The sequence below is a fragment of the Xylocopa sonorina genome, chromosome 10 (genome assembly GCF_050948175.1).
Source record: "Xylocopa sonorina isolate GNS202 chromosome 10, iyXylSono1_principal, whole genome shotgun sequence".
Lineage (NCBI taxonomy): Eukaryota > Metazoa > Arthropoda > Insecta > Hymenoptera > Apidae > Xylocopa > Xylocopa sonorina.
In genome coordinates, this window is record NC_135202.1 from 2,677,295 (window position 1) to 2,699,981 (window position 22,687).

Below are 22,687 nucleotides of genomic sequence, written 5' to 3' on the forward strand. Positions count from 1 at the left end.
ACTATTTCCAAGTTGCGTAGTTCGGAATGACGTGGAAATTCACGTAGACGGTCACGACGTTCGCCTCAGTCGACGCGGAGCCGCGATACGCGACGTTACGTAAAGTGCGTAGGCCAAGGCGCCACGCGTGATATCTAGTGGGTGCTATCCCGCGATCCACCAATCGGCGATCGCTGCGACGCGTATGTGTACGCGTGTATGTGTGCGCGCGCCATGAGATCGGAGTTTTCTGTCGCAATCAAGCGTACGAGTTTTATTGATATCGAAGCTTTAGAGGGGCAGACGCGATTAGCGGCCAGTGGCGGACTCAAGGCCGACCGAATCGTTCCAAATCTACGTGGCAAGTTTCAAAACGATTCGTATCTTTAAACACTGGCGACGGGTACCAACGTTTAAAAGTACGCGGACATTCGCTTATCTTTGGGACAGAGTAAATTCAGTGTAGAATCGCAGATAGAGGAACGATTGCTCGCAATTCTGTGTGTACCAAGTAATATTATACCGGAACGGAACTAACTTTAATAGCTTATTATTTGTTTCGAACACGTTTATATTATAGCGAACATAGCGTATGTAAATTAGAATATTTTTAATTAATTACTTTTATATCGAATTAATAACGGAAAGGGCATGCGACGATGCGATGTTTCAAAGCGTGGCGCACATTGTGCCAGCGTTGGAGAATTATTATTAAAAGCTCGGCCGTGCCAGTTAAAGGGGTGAACATCTGAGTATGGTTTTTCCGTTGTTGGATAAATTAACGTCGCGACACGATAGAGGGAAACTTTTGAAATAAAATCTGTAAGGTAACGTGAAAAAGTAGTGGTCGTCCGTGGTGCGCGACGCTGAACTACCACGGTCTATTTAACACGGAAGGTACTGAAAAACGAATTACAGGAGTGCCTTTGCCTCCGCTCCATCGCGGCCACATGATTACATCTCTCGGATGATAAAACGTAAACGATAAAACTCATTGATCATGCGTGTCGTGACTACGGATTAACCTCCAATCTCAAGCGATTTCGAGACGCGAGAAATTGATGTCCTTTTTTTTTTCTTTTGTTAAAATGAATGAAGAATATATTCTAAAATGTCGTAAACCTGTTTAAATTGTTTCGCAGAGTATTAGGAAAACTTTCACATTTTTATTACAATAAAAAAGTATTTTAAGTAAACCATATTTGAAATGATCTGCACGTGAAACACCTTATGAGACTCCTGTCGGAGCCTGAATTGTCAGTGATAAATGTACTTATGATCGACGCGACATTCAACGTGTTAAGGCGGCTTTTTATACTGACTAACAGACAGACAGTCCATCGAGAAGTTCTTTTAAAATTATAGCAAAAACTTAGAGACATAACTCTAGTTGAGAGTTATTATGCTGGCAAATAGACGTACAATTCCTGGAGTAGTTTTTTTTTTCTCTAAATCGCGGCAAAAAGTTGGAAAGGTGTCTCTAATTCAACTAGATGATCGAGACTGGTTACCGCGCGTGGTTCCGTCTATGGCGCGTGCATCATCCGTTCTCCAGTGGTACCATAACCGGCGCACCGTTCGCAGCGTTCACGCATGTGCGTGCACGACCGAAGTTGGCTCGAGTACGGTTCTAAAATAAGCCGCGAATATAGGCCGCCGATGGAATTCCATGGCTCTGCTGCTCCGGAGCCAGCATTCGAATCATCGTCGTCATCGTCTTGAGAGGGAGAATTTTTTTCCCCCATTTACCGGGTTAACTATCCGATAATGTCGAGTGACGGCCGTTCGCCGATCGTAATTGGTGGTGCTCCGGCGAGCGGAGCGTTCGACGTCACGCTCCGTTGATCCTCGAGAATCGTCGAAAATCTTGCGGACCCAGGAAAACGAGCTCCTCTTTGTGGATCTCGTACAACTCGCGACAGATGCTCCTGAAAAATTCCACAACAATTTCTATGCGAATACCAAGCTGATACGTCGTAGGAAGCGTGGAAAAGCTTAGAAAATGATTGGGAAAATTTTACCTCTACTAATTGTGACGTACTAACGTCGCGAACATAACTTCGCAAACGTACAATTAAATTAACACCGTGTAGCGTGTACGCGTATCTTCAGCGTCACTTGACGTATATCATTTTGACGTATCGATTCGCAAAATGGTATCCTTGATTGAAATCTTGTACAAATGTGGGATCGTACAAAAACTGAGGAGTTGTAATAAGCTCCAACCTTCGATACACCGTATAATTATGTATGATTAAATGTACACCGAAAGTTGTAAACAAAATACTTACTACTTACAAACTATTGTTATCTTTGCGACAATAGATAAATTATGCTCACTAAATTTTGTCGTGGAAAAATTGTGGAGTTAAGAATAAGTAATTATAAGTAAATAATGCATGTAAATCGCGTGAAATCGCAATATATCGCAAACGGCAATTTAAAGGATAAAACGATTCAAATTTATTCGAGGAAAGCATTAATTTTTGTAATATTACATTATATCGCTTGAGAGCTTTTTACGTATATCGTCTAAAAAGTATAACGATAATTTCCATTCTCGTCCAGCAATTAACATAATTCATATGTGGAAAATTACGAACCGAGACTTCCTGCTCTACTCCTGCAGATTATAATAGCACGTCTGACAACAGCCGATCCACTTCCACTTGAGCTCCGCGCTGCCTCCTGATTTTTCAAGGCTATCAGTTGACTCTGTATAAACGATGCGAACAAATGAAAATCTAAACAGTATCGAACCGTTAGAACATTTTGTTGACGGACGATCGCCACGGCTCTCGGCTGGCAACAAAATCCTTTTCCGGCTGTTAATCAGATGCATAGTTGGCCAGGAGTGAGAAATAAGTTAAACAGGGAACGTGATTTAATCGCGTGAAGCTCAGCTTAGCTCGGATCAGCGATATTTCGAGTAGCAGAGTCGGGCATATCCCGAAGTTCTCCCGCGACATCGACTGCGAGAGAAATTAGACGGAAGGAATTATTTAAATTATTCGGTTCCGATGGGTCGCGCGAGTTCCGGCTGCGTGGACCGGCTGTGCAAGGAGGACCACTTAATAAAGAGCCGCTGACAGCGTGACAGTAAAGTAACTTCGTTCCCTGGAATTTAAAATTAGATTCATAAAAATTATTCTAATAGATTCCTGCGCCAGGCAGAGTCGCCGCTCAGGGCAAATGAGGCAAATTCGATTTGACACGCGGCCGTTCTCGCATTCTTCTCCTGTTCTGTCGACGAGCTCGTCTTCCCTTTTCCTTGGCTGCCGGCACCCGTCTGCCCACCCCTTCGAGGCTGCTTCTTCGACCTTTTCCACCGTCTCCGGGTGCTCGTTCAGCCTGGTCCGTCGTCGCTCACGTCCTTGTCTCTTGGTTAGCAGCCTCGAGACGCGCCGACAGGAGAGAAAGACGCGGAAGGAGCGCTTGCCCGCGACGCTGGGGTGAGTTATGCAAATGCGACAATAACCGAACGTCAATCAGGAGGAAAGTTAAGTTCCACGGATACCGGCGACCGCTGCCGCCGCCGCCGCCGCTGCCGCCGCCTTTCTACAGAAGTTAAAGAAGGCAATGATGGCCGCGAGGGCAGAATGACGAGCGGCACCCTGCTCCTTCGAACGTAATTTAAACTTCCTCGCTTGCCTTTCTATCGTCACAGATTAAAATGATTCGTTCCTCCTTGCCACCTGATTTGTTTCTCCTTCGAGGCGAAATGCTTGGGTCCCGTTCGAACCTAACCTCGACGATCGAATTAAACAGACTTTAAAATACATTTATTCTTCAAACTTTTCTCGAACAGAAATTTCGAGTGTTCGAAAACAATCGAACATGCATCGAACCGAGTTTGGTTCTGTATTATTCTGTATTACCAAAAATATATCGTAACCGCGGATGTTTTCGTTCCTCCTCCGAATACAACGAATGCATATTTAACCGAAAATTAGAAAACAAATTTCAGCGAGTGTTGCTTTTTATGGAATTAATTCTGATTAAGGCTCGTCTGAAATAGGCGGCTACGATAAAATCGGTATCGTTGCGAGTTTAATTCTATCGGGGGATATTTGGTACTTATTTAGCCAGGCGCGGATGAATCGTTCGGAAAGACACGGATCCAGTTCCGTGGCGTTTAAAGCAGCTGCAAATAACCTTCGCAATCAGCCCAGAAATTAAGTCAATTAGTGTGAAGCCAGGGCTCGCCGCGGTCGACGATCAGACGGAGTAAAGGGGTAATTTAAACTTCACTCTCAAACGAATTTCATTCCAGTTCTTAGCTGCGGGAATAAAAAGAAACTATGGCCGCTTTTAGAACGGCCGTCGCTTCGCAATTTCAGTTTTTAATGGAACCGCGATAACTCAAACAGCTTTTACATAAGTACGAAATTGCCGTGATCGTAAATATCCCGAAAGTTTCGGTCTTGTCGAAAGAAACAGTCGAGGCGGGATTTTAAATCCCCGTAAATATTTAAATGCCATCGGTACGGAAAGCGATCCTCCGACTTCTTCAACCCTTTCAAGTTCACTTAAAATTATTACTTCGATACGTTTGCATCTGCGACGTGGATGAATCGACGATAAGAAACTACTTGAAATGTCAGACACGAAGTGTGGAAAAAGCACATATGATATTAGTTTCTGGCAAAAGTTCTAGAAATAGTTGTAGAAATACTTCATAGTCATTCATTTTTCTCGTCTTCTTCTCGTCCAAAAATTCTAGTTTACAACGTCCAATCCGAAGGCCTCACGGCTGACACGTAAATACCGAGCCGAGCAACAGTTCCTTCGAACGTTCCAAAGAGCATCAAAAAGAACGATGATAAGAATTATGAACACGGGGTCGAATGCACGCTCGTATGTATCACAAGTTCCAAACTGTCCTGGACGCTTTCTTTGCCACATAAACGTCGCGGAGAAGGAAGTTCTGAATCGTCCTCTGTCCACTCGGATCCCGTGGCTCCGGCGATAGTACCACGGTGTACAGCGGTCGTGTCCACTTGTCCGGTCCGGTTCGCAGCCTTAAAACGCGGCTTTTTGCCAACACCAGGAAGCGAATCCTTTCGCGGCGACTCGACCGCGTTTAACGGCATCTCCGGCTCGAGCTGGAGCCAGCGTTTAACGGCACGCGAGCTCGCGCGACGCGTTTTTGCCGCCCGCTCCCGATGCCGCACCAGAGGATCAACGCGATAGAAAAACCGAACGCGGGATTAGTTTAACCGCGTGTAATTAAGAACGAACGATATCCTGTCGTTAGATTTATATACCCGGACGATCCTAGGCTAGCCGAATCGGATTATTACCAGTTCACTCTTAGAAATTCAGATGAAAGATCTGTCATATTTTAACTTAGCAAACAAATATTCTCTTTACCAAGTAAAAAAAGTACAAAATTCTCTAATAATTTTGTCCACCGGATGACTCCAGTTATCCTTAAACTCGTGAAATCTTGTTAATTTCCCCTCGATTCCACAGGGACCTTGAACCGGCGTAAAATATGTTCCCGCGTGTGCGATTCGTCGGTCAGGTGTGCTGGCGGTAGATTTGTATCCGCGCGATGTAAACCGAGAGCTGTTAGGTACACCGGTGGGCACTTGTTGCTTCTCTGGCAAACCCCTTGAGTGTTTGCACGCTAAATAAGTGTGTACAACGCCGGTGTCGAGGAGCAGTTCGTTTCGCCTCCTTGTTTTTGATACGCGGTCCTCTACCTATTTATGTGCCGGGTGACGGGCAACCGCTCATGGAATATTTAAGGGTCGATGGGAAGGAAATTGCGTTCGAGGCTTGCGTTTTAGGGAAAACGAGACCCGGGGAATGAAACATTGCGAAATCACTTAACACCAACTAAATTATTGCGGTTACTATCAATTGCGGTGATATAGGGACACATGTATGCTGATACGAGAACCGTTACTATTGCCTAATAATCGCGGTATTGAGTTTAGTAAAAGTACACATTTTGCCGTTTCTATCGAGACCTATTATAGCACGAAGAATACCCTTAGTGCGTATTTACTATTAACCTCTATGGGCGCTCGATTATAATTACACGCAAGATGCAATCGATTTACAACCGCTCCTCTTTGTTTTTATAACAAATATTGTGTCCTACGCAGGATTAATACCACACGGTAACAAAGAACAAAATTATATAATATTATTAGCATATATATAATAAAGTCTAACTATTTATTCAACCATTTATCGATATAACTAGTATACCCTCTGAACGCAGTAGTTCAATCCTACATCGCGTTCACTTTCCAACACGTATATGCTACTTTCGACGAGCAGCGATTCATTTGTTCGAAGTGCTATTAAGAGAGAAACAAAAAAATGTTATTAGTTATTATTCCGATTCTATCGTCCATAAAGCTGTATGTCACCCATCGCGCCACAAAAGTGTCTGTCGATGGCGAACGGATAACGGCAAAAATGATCGAGGAAATGATCGAACGCGTACATAGCCGAAATACGCGGAGCAATGGGGCGATGGGAGAAAGGAAGATATAATATTGACACGACGGCACGCGCGCACTCGTACATGTGTACAGGTACGAATATACATTTACACGAGGAATTGTAGAGGGTAAATGTTTCCGCATGCATCCCGAATGAAAGATGAAAACAAACGATGTAGTGGAAATTGCGGGGAGGAACGGCCGAGCCCGCGCGTTTCTGCGCACAATGACCATAAATGAGCAGACAGACGTAATAAGCGGGAAAACCGTTTCCCGCGCGTATAATACATATGTATGCGGGCTTGTAACGAGTCCAGCGGCGGAGTTTGTGGAGGGCGGACCGAAAAGCGCGGGTCCGGGCGCGTGTACGCGCATAATCAACGCGAGCGGCCGTTTCGCGTTTCGAACAGGTTCGCACGCGTGAATCCCGGGGATAAACGTGTCGGCTATTAAAAAGTGAAAATATCGTTGCGTTCACGGGCAACGCGTTCGTGTGCACGCGTACGTGTGAAGGGAGCTGCAAACGTCCCGGCGAATGAGCAATAAAATAAGAGAGGAGCGAGGACGGAGTAGGTCGAAAAGGAAGAACGATACGCGCGCGTGCGTTTTGCAGATATGGAATAGCAATAGAAAAATATACGTAAGGGAAGCGAAGAGCAACCAGGACGAGCAGTCGAGGCGAAGGAAGCAAAAGAAGAAAATGGAAGTCCGAGGAAGCCGAGAAATAAAAGAAGTATATAACCTGACGTTATGATGAGCTACCGCGGAATGAATGGAAACGCAACAAGCTACACGTTGAATGTGCCAAATTGAGGAGGGTCATTTGTTTGATTCGACTGTCGCGGTGGTAACCCCTGACAGTTTTCATCCTCCCCTTTCGTTCTCGTATACAACCCTGTCTGTCTGCGCGTGCATACGTGCACGCGCGTACGCGTATGCGTGGGCTATTTTTTTTTTCTTTTTTTTTTTCAACGTAATTTCACCGCTGACGACCGAGCTGCAGCAGCCGGTTTCCGTGATTGGCACGCATCAATGACAGGAACCGTACCTCGCCATTCCTCACCCGAGCCGCTGAAATGGCTCGCGTAACAGCCGTTCCCGTGTAAAATCTAACGTTCGAGGCTTTGACGGGTTGTAGCAACAAAGGTTAATGGATGATCCCACCGTGGCTCGCTTTCGATGGTTACCGATGAATTTATTGTGCGCCGAGGCGCTTCTACGTTTCCTGCTGTTTTTCCGTCCCGCGAGCGAATCGAAAACGAAGTCGAGTGCATGGTTTAGTAGCTTTAATTTCAAAAGATACAGTTTCTCCAAAGAATTAGAGTACATACGTAATTATTTTAAAGAAGGTGAAAAATAGCCTGGAATTTCATGAATTTACGAGAGGATCGACGCGGATCGGGTCTACGAATAAGTTGGCCCGATAATCGAAGGAGACGTTGACGACGGAGACGACTGAGAAACAGGTCAGTCGTGTAATTATCTCTTAGCGAGACAGCGAGATAGAAATTTTGCCCTTTAATTACTGCCTCCAGAAAATCCAGCCAACCGTGCAAAGAGTTGCAATTTGTAAGTTACGAGTCGAGACGCGCTTCACGTCCTAGCGAAGTTGAGCGAAAACTAGAAAAGAACCATCCAATTATAGGATATATTGAATATGTATTAAACTTGGGAGCGCGTCGTTTTTGGGTAGGAGCGTAGATGGTGGAAGTTCGAGTGAACATGAAGCTTAAGCAGCAGGAGGAATAAATCCGTTGGAGGCTCGGTCGGTGGCTTATCAGCGGCGTAATACCATCGAGCGGGCTTATCGTCGGTGGCATCGATCGAGCGACAATCACGCGACCGAGCGATCTCCGGCTGGTTAATTCTTCGATACCGATGCGTGAAAGCGCACTTCCTAGTCTCGAAGAAGCGGCACGAATCTCGCCTCGGCTCCTCCTCTGGAGGCGAATCGGGATTACTCCGCCTCTCGGCGACGCACCCCTTGTCGGCGGCGGTGCTTGCATGAACGATTATCGACGGTTAGAACGCGTAGCGAAGCGGTTCTATGTGTCTTCCTAGAAAGGATCGGAGATTAGCGACGCCTCAGGACCACTGGAGCAGCATGATCCGATGCGAGGGGTTTGCTCGATCGCGTATTCAGTGGCCTTGAAATAATTACATCGGCTTGGTACCCACCTAAGCGACACTTCCTCTTGTCCCCTTAACGACGCCGTCTTGCCGAGATACACGCGCGTTTCCACGCAAATGAGCGTACGCGGAACGATTCGTCGCGAACGATTCAACGATTCATCCCAGTGGACACGAGCGGGCTGCCAGGAATCGGAGATCTTGAAGAGAATGCTCGAGAGATCGGGAAGAAGAATGAAATAGGATAGGTCATGGGAGATGAAAGTATCAGCGAATGCTCCAGCATCGGGCAACCTGCTCTCCTCCACGTTCTCAAGAGGGTAAACAACCCCGGCGTTTGTTTACCCACTCACTCACTTTTAAAGCTTTTCAAACGGTATTCAAGCTCATAGGTCCTTAAAGCGTAGTCATTTGTCTCTCGCGTGAGATAACTCTCGCATTATGCTCGTCAAAGTGTACTCGATTGTCATTCGATATTTTTATCACTGACGTTGATTACACTTGTTCCTCGCTGAATTCTCCTCGAATGGTTTTTAAATAGATAATTAAATAAGACGACACGTGCTAAACAATTAAGAGTTATCATTTAAGGAATCATTTATATTTTAGTAAGGAATTTTGATTTATCATTTTTATATCATTTTCGATAAGAGCAACCTGGACGAAATCGTAGCTGTTCGAATGGTTCTACGAAAGAACGATAGAATCCGTCGTTTTTCGTAACTCGTGGTGCTCGTAAAAGTCGCCCTATAGTTTTTTACTCAGGACTTTGGCGGAACGAGAACCACCCTTCGTACACTTTTTACCACTCTCACACCATTATCGCGGAATCCTGTAAATGTTCTGTCAAAGTTCTTGTGTTCTCGACAGCGTCGCGACGTTACTTATTGGGCAGTTTAGTAACAAATCGAACGCTGGATAATTCTCATCGATTCGAAAAAAACGGGTCACCAGTTGCGTTTCCTTAATGTTCGTTCCCAAGAAAAGGTAAGTTATAACTTAAATGAATTTCAAATTCGTAAGTAATGAATTAATTGACTAATTCTTTATACTTTTGTACCAAATAGGATATCAAAGGGATACGTTGTATGAGAAAGAAATGGAAGATGGAACATTTCGAACGAAGCTGTTGGTGGACTCGTTGATGAGGCTATCTAGCAGAGGCCGTGCTTTAAACGGAGAGATGTTCAAGATCGGTTAGCATTTTCTTGTCTCTTTCCATGATGTTTGTTGCATAATGTATATTCGTTTTTAATAACTTTTTTCTTTTGTCCGATTCTAATCAAATGTATAATAATTGGTTATTAATGTATTTGTTGTGTGCGCAATTCATCTGCGCTTTTTATATACTTGCGTGGACTAGCTGCGAGACTTTGCAACGAAGCTGAATTCCCTTCGACAAGAAACTATCAATTATTTTGCATCAAGAGTGTCTGAGGTACGACTGCAGTAAATCAAAAATCAATTTCTTAGTATAGAAGTATTAGTCGTATATATGCATATAAGTTATATAAGATGTATTGTACATGAATTTATAAAAATAGTTTATAAAAATTAGCTTATAAGAATATCGCTGTAATATTAATTGTTGAAAGGTGTCAATAAACGTTTATATATTATTAATTACTCGCTTAATTACTTGAGAACCTGCTCTGAAATCCTAGAATCACTGATTCCGATCCTTAGACGAGTAGAAACTCGTGTAACACAGACTTGATCACGATTAAATTACTTTCAAGTTCGAAAGTATTCCTGGAAAATGACGTCACTTTCCAGAATTGCCGAAATACTCAGAATTTTGAGGATTCCTGGAAATAACGTAATTTCCAAGAAATGATACATTACGTACACCTCCTCGTAATCATGTTCTCCCGATACAAATTCCGAAAATCAGGATTTTTCGAAGGCGAAGCCAATTTCTGAAATTTGAATTTCCCGCGTGTTTTTCGGATACCTCCTCCTCACACATCACATTCACCTGATAGAAAGTCGAAAAACCAGAGTTTTTATTGAAAATCGAACTTTGTATTAGGAGAACATAATGTGACAGGAGGTATCCGAAAAAAGCGCGGAATATTCAAATCCCGAACATTTAATTTTACACGATTCTGCTGCTATCTATCCTATTCTAACTTGTGAATATGATCAGAAAAAATGGAATGGAGATGGTTGGAGAGGTGAAGGATAATGATGAAACATGTTGTATTCCCCGTAAATAATTAATTTATTCATGAAGATTAATAAAATATGCAATTAGTTACAATTAAGCTTTGCCCTTAGTAATCAGTATAGTTGTAGTACGATTAGAAGAAACGATTAGCTAAGGAACCAACGTCAAATATTAACTACACGAAGCATCCTAACAAATTTTATGATATGTGATTATATCATGATCCCTGAATATGCTGAATTGATAATATCTCTAGTAACACTAAAAATACTAAGGCTGCAGATTGCAAGTTGACATACGAACAAAAAATAGCTAACTTATAACTACGCGTGGTGGCCAAGGAAATAGCATTATCGTAACATTGACAGTTACGATTCAAATAAACGATGAAATTTGTTTAAAGAGCGGTTACTTTATACAAGAAGACCAGCTTCATTATAAAACGGTGAAATAATTTATTTGATCAGTTGATTCGACAGAACTGTTATCATCTTCCGTGGACCGCACGATTTATTATAGAAAACTTTACAAGCGTTTCGATAAAATTACCTGCCTCTTTCTAAGCGCGAGACGCACTTTTAAGAACGCGCTCACTTCGACGTCGAATAATGGACGTCCCTTGGAAGTAATTAAAAAAAGGAAAGAGAGAGAGAGAGAGAGAGAGAGAGAAGAGATGATCGCATTTCGGTGAATGCTTCGGGTTTCCCGAAGCTCGGAATTAGCAAGATCGTTGCGTAATTGTCGGAAATGAAAGGGCGAGGAATCTTTGGAATCAATAGCCACAGTAGCAACGATGTATTCGCTCTCCCTCGGCTGAAAAGACTGTCATGGCAACAACGATCCATCCGTATTTATTCGTCTCTCGACCTGGCACATTTTCCAGTTACATCATTTTCCCTTTTCCCTTCTCCTGCCTTCCTACGTTCCCCTTTCTTCTTTCTTCTTCATCCAAATAAATTGTACCTTCATATTATCGCGGAATAATGCGTCAGAGAATAACCGGGATTGCAAACGGACCAGACTTTACCCTATGCCACTAATCCGTTCAGCGGAGCGGAAACCGGCGATGAGGTTGAATTAAAAATTCAACATTTTCCCAGCGTGACCTTACGCCACTTCTTTGCAAAAAACCGTTATGGAATGAATGCCTCGATTCACGGTGTCGGCAAAAGACTCTTTAATCACTGGGAATGATAAATGCCTCAGTCGGCTTGGCAGCGCGACAATCATAGGGTGCGTCTCCTTTTCGCGGAGCTTTTAATCGTTGCTCCTTCGCTCCGCGATCATTTTTTATTCGCAGACGATATTTTGTAAATGAATAATGCGAGAAATAGGACGGATCACGATCGTTCGAACTTTGTTAAAGAAATGCAAACGATTTTATAATATAATTTCACCCTAAAATTGGATAGTAGACCAGTAGGTTTTCCAAGATCTTCGGTTGTTTCTATTATTCCTCGAATGTATATTCCTTCTAAAATGTAAAACAAAAATACGGTAGAAACGTCGCGTGTATATTTGCAAAAACGTTTTGGTACCGGGAGCATCGGTTACAACTCTCGCACAAAGGATTTCTCTTTTCACGAACGATGCACCCTTCGGCTTACCGAGTCCTCTTTTTACCATTACGAGCTTTGTAACTTTGTCGGATCATGACTGATGAAACTCGAGTGACTAAGAGTGGATTTGCGTGAAAGAAGAGTAAAGGGATGATTCCTCTGACTTGCGGGACTAGCTTGATTTGTAAACGGATCATAAATATACATGCGAGTGCTGTTCGGGAATATTTTATCATCGCGGATCATTCGGTTTATCGTGGCAACTGATTTCTATTCGATTAAAAACTTAGAAACGCTTATTACCATTAAAACATAAACGCTTAAACGATTCGGAATTTCTATCTCCCACCGGGACGGTAATTCGCATAAATATCAATTGAAAGAAGCCTGAAGGAATGCATCCGCAAAAAATTTACCGAGCATCGTTCACCATTACCGTATCAACGAGACGTAAGACCACTTTACAACCCCCCGTCGGAGCGGGTCGTAAAAATCCGCAGCCCGGAATCGAAACAAGTAGCCAGGAGAACGGCGATGGTATCCGTCGATGCATCGGAAAGGGAAGGGTAAAAGTTGCCCGCGCTCGAGTGTACGTAGCCCAAGTGGCGTTCGACCCTTGACTCCGGCGAAGAGCGAAGAGAAGACAGCCGAAAGGGGGTGTCGTTCGATACCCGAGATCGTTTCGAGCGAAGAGTGTCGCGCAGTTTTAGGTATTCGGGAGAGCGCGCGCGGGGCGGCGAGGCGAAGAAGGAAGCGAGAGAAGAAAGCCCCGGTGGCTGTTCGTTCTTCTCGAAAGGGACGACGGAAAACGCTGGGCGGAACAAAGTAGTTGGCGCCGATTAAACAAATCGCATTATAAGTTAGCCTCTGCTGGCTGCACCAAACTTACCAACTCGCTTTATATTAAGACGAACCGCCCTCTGCGTTTCTTACCCATTCCGGCTGATCCACGGAGCCGGCTATAAACTTCAGAAATGGCTTCTCGTGTTCGTCCTCCGAGTCGCGACGTCTCGAAGACGCTCCGGTTGGCTCGCGAGCGGAGAGGACGACGGCTGGCTGGTGCCGCGCGCGCGATCCTCCTCGAAAACCGGCGGGAGGAGGTGGAGGGGAGGGGGGGGGGGGGGAGGAGGAGGAGGAGAGGTATAATTGTTTAATTGAATTTATCAGCCCGACGCTCGTAGATTTGTCAACGGTGACAGAGTTTTAGTCCTCGCCGCCAAATTCCGGGCCTACGCGCGTCCGTCTTTACCTTTCTTCGTCAGCTGGCTCTCGGCTAGTTCCCCTCCTTCGCCGTATTCGGAGATCGCTCCGATCTATTACTCATAATTAGCTCCCTGTCGTGCTCCTGCTGCTCGTGATCGGCTGACTTCTCAAACTTTAACCCCCACGTCTGACTCTCTCCGATTCTCGAACACGGTTAGGGAAGATCGCGACGCTTTCGGCGTTCTCCGTTATGCGGCTATGAATCTTGAACGCGTGACGGTACGCGAGTCTCGAGTTATAACTTTGGAAACGTTTAAGATGTACTGAATTTTCCATGTCAACCGGCGTTCGATTATTTTCGTCGCACGTTTTTATTCGTAAAAGAAAAGACACCAAGGGAAGCAAGAACTAAAAGGTACTCGTAGGAATTTCGAATTTCCTCGTAAAATCTCTCAATTAAAGCATCCGAACAAAAGAACAGAGAAATGATCGCTCGGATAAAATATCGCGTGTCCGAGATTCCAGTTCCCCGTTGAATTGGTTGTTTTCGACCGGAAGCGACTTTTCCTCTCGCGGCTGTCCCATTCTCGCTCATCTTCGCCAATCTTCCGCCGCTTCGAACCGGAAGGGGTCCTCGTAGCTCTTCCCCCCGTTCTCCAGCTCGGGCCTCCGGGGTCTCGAGGAACGGAGCCGCGCGGATTAATAGACACTTTGCCGTTTCTTTTTGGACAATTTGAGAATTAGCGTCGGTAGGGCGTAACTCATTCATGGGTAGTTAACGACGGGCTGGCTCGGTGCGCTTTGATACGCGACTCATAAGTTCCGCAGTTCTTGCCAGCGAGGCGCCCGTGGACCGGCTCGAGGAAGGAGGAGAAGGAAAAGAAGCAGAAGAAACCCGCGAGGAAAAAGAAGGTCGCGCGAGACGCTCGGATGACGAAGACGACGGGGGTGGCTCCAGCCGCTGCTCCAGCCGCTGCTCCAGCTACCGCCGAGCGGTGAGATGCTGCCGATGAAGGGTAGGAGGCGGCGCAGGGCGGCGAGGGAAACGCGGCTAGGTGGTGGTAGAAGAATATGCGGCTGCAAGAAAGAGCCGTCCAATATTTCAGCGCGGTACGATCGCGGGCTGAGCGACCGGGCGACCACTTGAAATATCTTGTCGCCGGGCGAAAACTTTCAGATCCGGCAAACTGAAACATGCTGACGTAACCATAAAGATGGCGGAGCCACGGAAACTCGGTGGCATCGGCCGCCTCGATGGCCACTCCACGACCTGCCCGACCCGTCGCCACGCCGGTTCCCTTCGCCTCGCACGGCGTGCCATCTTTCTCCTCGAACCGCCCGAAACTTGATCCACCGGCGAATCTGCCGCTGCAAGCCGCTGGTCCGAATCGTGTTCTCTGCTCGATCAAATACTTCGGATCGTTCCTTCGATAGAACCGAGAGAGTTCCCGAGATTAAACGTGCCGTTTTCAAATTGTTCACCAATTAATTTTTCTCATATTTTCTGTCACCTGTATTTATTGCCCTGTGAATTCTACTGTCGATTTGGTGAAAAATTTGGAGCAGCTAGTTGAGATTGATTGCTCGATGTTACAGCTAGTAATAGACGCGTAGAAACGAGTCTCTTCTACTTACGGGTATCCCGAAAGCAGTTAGTACACATTGCGATTGAAAACTATCCTCCTTTGTTCTATAATAAATCGGTTTACAATCTTCGAAAGTAGAAAATCGTACCGTAGAAGGCAATGAAATAGCAATAGCTACAGCTGTTTGTATGCTACGGATCTGCATGGAGCACGTAACCAAACGTTAAAGCCGAATCTCCATAATCGAGGGTTAACCTCGGCCCCATAAATCCTAATCTCCCATTACCATCCAAAGAAACTGTGCGCCGTCAATTAAGCAAGCCTCGTTACAAGACGTCTAATCCGTCCAGCTCTATCAGCGAACTAGCTACGATACCAATACCCATTACACCATCCCCCGAAGATCGTAAACCTCCTCCGCAACGAGGCAGAAAGAGATGGAAAGGGACCGAGCTAGCGCCACGATCTCTAGCGTTCGACGTAACGGCGTCGTCCGTCGAAATTTCGCGGCGGAAGCGGGCATGTCACCGAGTCGCGATCGCATGGGTCGAAGGTCGCGCTAGAGAAGTTAACGCGGCGGGCCGTGGAGAGGGCGAAGGGGCGAGGGGAACGAGGAACGGGGAACAAGGTCGATACAGTCGAGGCGAAAACGTAGCCTGGTCTCGCGGCGAGGCCGAATCCTGGAGACGAGAGCTGTTCGTCGTCTATAGTCGAGCCGCTTGGGGGCTGAAGTGAAACTGAGCTCGTTGAGGGTGTGCGGGACGTCGGCGCCGGAACGGCGCGCCGCGGCGCCACGTGGCCAACCCTTCCCAACGATATCTTCCTACCTATTCGCTCGACAGCGGCACGCGCGCCCACGCACACCGACCAACGCCCGTCGTACGAACGTACATAGGCGCCGCTATCCCGCACCCCCACCTATCTCTGCTAAAGAGACCAGGGCTAACCCTCCGCGCGTGTCTTTCTTTTCCCTCTTCTCTTGCCTCGCTTTCTCGCGGCGCGCACACACAAGCGGCTCTATCTCGAATTGCCGGGATATCGCGCAGACCCTCTTTCTTCCTCAGTGTCGACCACCGTGATATGCAAGTTCGGAGGGGTGACTCTCGATAATACCCGTTACTCTAATGCACCGAACCGCTCGACCTTTTCCGGTTTCGTTACCAAACGCGTATTACTCTCTCCTAATCGCGCTCTGGACTATTATTGCTTATTATAACGAACGAACAGTCTGTATCTTCGCTATATCATATAACCTGGTGATATTATTTAAATAATTAGCGAAACTTTTATTTCAATATTCTGAACGGAATATGAACGAATTAGAAATATTTAGAAAGCACTTTTTACGGTAACGATCGATGGTAGCTGATGGTAAGATCGATAAGGTTTACGGTTATCGGGATATCCTAAAATCTTGATAAGTTTAATAAATGCTTTTAGGAGTTTCCCCACGTTAGAAACATCGTCCAGAGTACCGTGCGACGGAGAGAAATCTGGCTCTCCCTCCGCGGCTCGCTTTCCTTTTAATCCACTTTGCGCACCGCGCACAGTCTTTGTTCTTATCGCTTAGTAATTGCGTCGCTAGTCGAAGATTTCTAGGTGGAAAATTCTGTCCACTTGGTTCTGGTAATTTCCAACAGAGGAACTCCGTGGACGAGTATTGGACGTCTCAACCTGAACTACTTTTTCACTGATCTACTATTGAAAAGTCTTCCCACGGGTTTTCCCCAGCTCACATTTTTCAATACTAAATTTAAAAAAAAAATGTGCAAAGTGTCCATAAATAATCCGTTTTCCCAATTTCTACGACAAAATTTCGACGTAAGGTTCGTTGCTTCATGGGAGCATTCTAATTCGCCTGAAAATCTATTTTTTACTCCGTGTCTCTTTTCGCCATGTCACAAGTAGGTACGCCAATCACAGTCAAAAATTCTGCCCTCTGTAAAAATTCAAGTGATTACGTGCTTCTAAGAATACACTTGTCTAGTGCCGCCAAGCCATTCGTCAGATTCGATTTAATTTCGCGAGATAACACGTCCCGTATAATGGTACCTATTAATGTTCTTTGCAAACATGTGCATTAATAATTATATCGCGAGGCACCGATCGACTATCAATTGTCCGTTTCCATTCTATCTGCGTGATAATCGATACCCAAAAATGGAGTTAATTTCAATTTCAATTGTTAAATTGAGAGGCGAGAAGTAACAAAGTGAAACTCTTAGTTGCGCGCAGGATTGCATGGATAACTGTGCTTAGCTAATTTTCAGAAATAGTATAGAAAACTATTATATAAATAATATAGAGGAGAAAAGAAGTGAAAGAATGAACCGTACTCGCATCCGCAGAGGCGGAGGCGGAGGGCGCGGATCGTCGCGAATATAGATCAGCACGTTGGCCAGGTTGCGAGCGTCGCGACGGAACCGCGCGATCCCCGAAATTTCGAGCGTATCCGCGGCTCGTTCGAGATTTATCACTTAAGAATGCATAACGATAAGTGTCAGCCGTGATATTATAAAGCGTCGTTTCCCCCGAGCCGCATATTTTGCCGGAAAGCGAGGGCATCCGAGAATCGGGAGCGCCGCGTCGACGAAGAAAAGAGAGATCGCGATCGGAAGGGTGGCCCACGGAGGGCGGATAGAGGAAAAGAGAGGGAGAACTGGGTGGATGTGTGCTCGCTGATAAAACACGTGGAACAAATAAATATGGTCGACGGGCACGTGCCAAAACGCGCCGGGCGTGGGTGGGATCGTAATTTCGCGCGGCGACGATTTTTCAAAATCAAACGTAACCAAAAAGGTCGTACTATAAATTTGCCGAGGCTTCTCTCTGGCCCTGTAGGTGCGTTGCGTAACGACACGTAACTCAATGTAATTCAATCGGCCTCGCATTTTTGCTCACGTTACCGCCATATATCAGCGGCCAGATCATACATCGACAGAATTGTCCGCCTCTCTCTTACTCTCACACTCTTTCACCCGCGCGCGCACGCTCTTTTTCTCTCCCTCTCTTTTTTTTCGTTTGTTTCGAAAAAGTGGCCGGGGGAGGGAGGGTGGGGCATGTCAGTGACAGATAGAAACGACGTCCTCCGATGAAAATTAAAAATATAAAAAACTGTACGCTCTATGCGACGGTGCCACCGACAAACCTATTTTTTAAATTAAATTCTACCACTTTTCCGGTATTGGACCGGCCAGTGCAGCGGCCGCTACTGCCAGAGCTTAATAACTCTACTCTAGATCCTCACGGGGCGCTGAATTACTGTACGATGCTGCATAGACACTTGGGCGATCCTTGATTTGTTCTAGCGAAATTTTTTATTTCCGACCCTTAGAATAACTTTGATTCAACAGGAAATTTATGCAAACATCTATGGGTTTTGCACGTGTATAAGATTCCACAAGTATAGCTATGTTGCTGTACTAAATTTTTTAGAATTCATTTTAATTATCTGCTTACTTTTTGTTTACTTTTATTACCGTTTATAATGGTTAATATATGATGATCGAATTTACGATAAATGAATACTTTAATGAGTAATTTTATCACGAACGATTAATTTATGACTGAAGCACAACGTTCCATTATAATTGATTTTGCAGATATCGATACACAGACTATTGAGTAATATTCAACTGAGTGTTAAGCTCATAAAATATCATTGAGAAGAAACATTAAAATATGCAATTAAATTCCTTCAATCGGAATTTGTTTAAATCAATTTTATGGCACTTTTATTCATCTCTGATCTAGTATTTAAAATACGTTTCTTTCTGGTAGGAGGTAGGAAGCGATAGAATATTGTAAAAAATGTTTGCAAAACTGCAGAAGATATTCCAAAATTCAGAAAAAATGCGTTTCACAGTTCTCTAACAGGTCTTCAGAGAAAGAAAGCTTTCTGATGTTCTTCAGAGGGTTAAATTTTATTTATTACAGTGACTCTGAGAGTTTAATTGAACCACCAAATGATTTTTCGAATTTTTACCGTCTTTCCGTTATTTCATTCAGCGTGCAATCTCGAATGACTAAAGAACACCATTGCGAAATATAACGCTGCACCCAACTCCGAAATATAAATACCCACGACCTGTTCATTTGAACAGGAACCGTCTATTACAAGGGTCGTTGGTTAAACGGCGGCATTTAAGGTGATTAGCCGTAGAAAGGATTTGATAAATGTTCCAAAAAATAGCATTGCTGACTAATTGCCACCAGCAAATCGCATTAACGACAGATGGCGGTGTAAACGCAATAACGATACTCTTGTATCGTTTAAGCATTAAATAGAAATACAGTTACCATTATTGGATCTATTTCGGTGCTAGATCGAATTGTCTTTCTTATGTAATCATAAAGATGGATAGAAATAAATTGTTGGGACATAATTATTGTCTGGCAGCGTGAAATGGTACTTAAATGCGATTGAGACTGATCAAAACAAATCTAAAATACAGTTGTTATTAGATAATTAATATTATTTAGTGATTAGTACCAATAGAAATGAATACTCGTGCTATTTGATCTTGTAGAATTATGGTATCGCGTCTTATCAGTGGTATTCGACTGTTATGTTATAGAATACTGCTGAAACTATTAGTATTCAATACTATTATTATACTAAAATTGTTCTGACTACTATCATCGAGTGAATAAAACTTTTGTAACTCGATACTTAATTTCTTAACGATGATGTTAATTCGCCCCAATCCTTCCAAGGGAACCGTAACAGGCCAGGACGTTATCGATTCCCGTTGCGAGCAATGGGTATTAATTGCTCGTAGTCTCGATACAATTGCTCGAGTTTGGTTATATAACGCGCGATAAATGGATTCACTACCAAAGGTTTAAAGGTAAAGGGTTCGCCGTGGGTGCTTCAATTATGTATCCAACTTTACGGCACGAATGCGCCAACCACGAGTACCTGGACAAAGGCGCGGAAAGTATATGGATTTAAGTGGACCACGAAATAAAAAAAAAAAAAAAAGAAAAAAAGAAAAAAAGAAGAAAAAAGAAAGAAAGAGAAGGAGGTGAAATCAGAGTGCGGAATCCATTAGCAAGTCCGGGGAAGCACGTTTTACCATCGACGCCCGATCTTTCATCCCCGTGGCGAAGAGTGGCGAGAGCTTTTGTGTATGTATGAATGACTGGCTGCGCGAAGTGCTAGCGGAGAGTCCACCCCTATTTTCTATTCGCCCTTCTACCCTTTGCTATCTAAATCTACCTGTACCGAATTTCTGAGCTCGCTAAGCGTTCATCCCCTTGGACCACTTTGGAAATGCTCCTGCCTTGCCTAAGTGTTCAGGTTCGACTAATGCGAATTGTATTTTTTCAACAACTCTTAGTTTTCTTTTAGATTAGGGAGAAATCTAATCTGAGTCGACTTGCAAGCAACGAATCAGAAGCCATACGATGCAAAATCCCAGCGAGATCGTTGCTCGTTCCTTTCACTTTCCTCTATTTGTTTCCATCTATCTGTTACAATAATACCGAACAATAACGAATTTGTGCATTTCACCGTGACTTGAGGTACTATTAACGAAAGCGTTAAAATTAGCTGGACCACTGGATTTGAAATCGCGCGAATTTAACTAACTTCAAACCAATTCGCACTAATGTGGATCTCTTAAAATACCCTTTTAATTTCGGAGCACAGTTGAGCTCTTTCCAACTGTTCCTCTACTTGAAATATATTTCTAACGATGCGAATTGCATTGTACAATAAGTAACGTGTGTTTATACCGGAAGAGTGACGTTACAACCACAGAGAACAAGTTAAAATCGACAATACTCAACTATTTACTATTTGAAATCATATTGTTTGAATTCAAACAATTTCCGATCAAGTAATTTAGCTGTGTACTTAAATATCTCGATATCGAAGGGACACTGGAATTCAAGTGATTTGATCAATCCCTTGATTAGTCTTGCGCAGGCTAGAGATACGTATCGGCAGTAAAAATCCACGCACCTTTGATCTGATCGAACGTGCAACGCGCGTGCAATTTGTCCCGCGAAACGACGACAAAAGGCGAATCATCAAGAGGTCTCCACGATTCAAACGAGCAATTTGCGCGAGATTCCCATTAGACTCCTCGAAACAGCTGTTTAATAACGCATTACGCGGGGCGCGCGCACGAGGGAGTGACTTAACAGGGAGAAACAGGAGTAATCGCTCGTAATGCATCTCATCACGCGATCCAGTCCTTTACCTTTCACCTGCCGCGTGGGTTTTAAGACCTCACTCGCCATGTATCTCGCCGTTCTCATCGCGATCTTCATGAAAATTCACGCGCTCTCTGCCAACAGCGTGGACGATTTACCGTGGTTCGCCGAGTTCGGCATTGTACAGAAAGATGGACAAATGAAGAAAAGAAAAATCGAAAGAAGTTTCTGCCACTCGTTTCACAGACTCATTCTCGAAAAGTATACTAATTTCTTGACGAGGAAGAAAACGGTTCGGTGAAAAAATATTCGACAAGATGTTAAGGGCTCTCGAAAAATTTGATTGAAATTCCAAGGGAACAGCTGTGAGTCTTCTTGCGAGTGACGCTGGTGGATTCGCCTTGGTAGCTTGCCAAAGCGTCGCAGCGTGGCGATTGGTCGTGTTTTCAGGGCAAAGTGGATCAGCCGGCCGCATAAAGCTCGCACCCCTCTGTAAAAATGGCGAAGCGCCGCGGCACGGTACAGCAACCGGTAAATATTGCCCCGGTGCGCCCGTGGACACTTTTTCTTTCGCTGTCCAGCCGTGTTCCGGCGCTCGTAAACAAAGTAACGACACGCCAAACGCGAAACCCAATTCCCGGATTTCGAGATGGCCGTGGATCGCTCGCGCGTACGCGAACGGCCGTGCTGAAACGGGCGCTGAGTGGAGAGGAGAGGAACGGCGAGGACGGTAAAAGCCACCGCGACAACCGCCTCTGGGGCTGCATGTAAATCACCGCCACGACGTCGACGACGACGACGACAGCGACGCGCAGGGAATCCTATCCCTTTCCTCGCTTCTAGTTGCCGCCGTATCAAACGATCGGCTCTCCGCTAAACGAAGCTGCTCTCGTCGATCCTCTCCGCTCCTCCGCTCGGGCAACTTTTTCGATCGCCCGTTTCTCGCCGATTGCAACCCCGCCAACGAGACGTATCGTATACAGGTTGGATTCAACAGCATTGGCGATTTATCGATTATAATTGTAATCTGCATTGAACTATTAAAAATTGTTTAAAGAAATTCTTAACAATGATAAATTATCAATTCGCAGCGATTAACGAAACCTCGATTTCTGTTTCTGTTGCAGATGTTCCGTGTGTCGAGGACGAACGGGAGGATCGACGAGTACTTGTGATAAGATGTAGGAATAATTATACCGGACCACGACCACGATACGTACCATACCATCAGACGTACTTCAAAGACGGCGATTCAGTCCTGTGCAACTGCGGCGCGAGGATCACGCCGTAAACGCGATCAACGTCGGGAACCGGGCATCGTCGCTTCGTGGCCTCTGTTTTGCACAACGGACCGCTCTAAATGGGACAGAGGAAGGGACGCGAGCTAACTTTTCTGCCTCTGGATTTATAGAATTATCGAATTTCGCGGTCTACGTT

General features: G+C 44.8%; 1 protein-coding gene across 3 annotated transcripts in view; it reads left to right on the forward strand.

Annotated features, from left to right (window-relative positions):
* The window catches only part of Foxo (forkhead box, sub-group O), a 347,741-nt gene extending 325,108 nt beyond the window's left edge, over positions 1-22,633 (forward strand). For all 3 annotated transcript variants that reach the window (XM_076902789.1, XM_076902788.1, XM_076902790.1), the window contains one exon: positions 22,378-22,633. The gene's annotated coding sequence lies outside the window, so the exon portion shown is untranslated. The remainder of the gene's footprint in view (positions 1-22,377) is intronic.
* Positions 22,634-22,687: the final 54 nt, after the last annotated feature.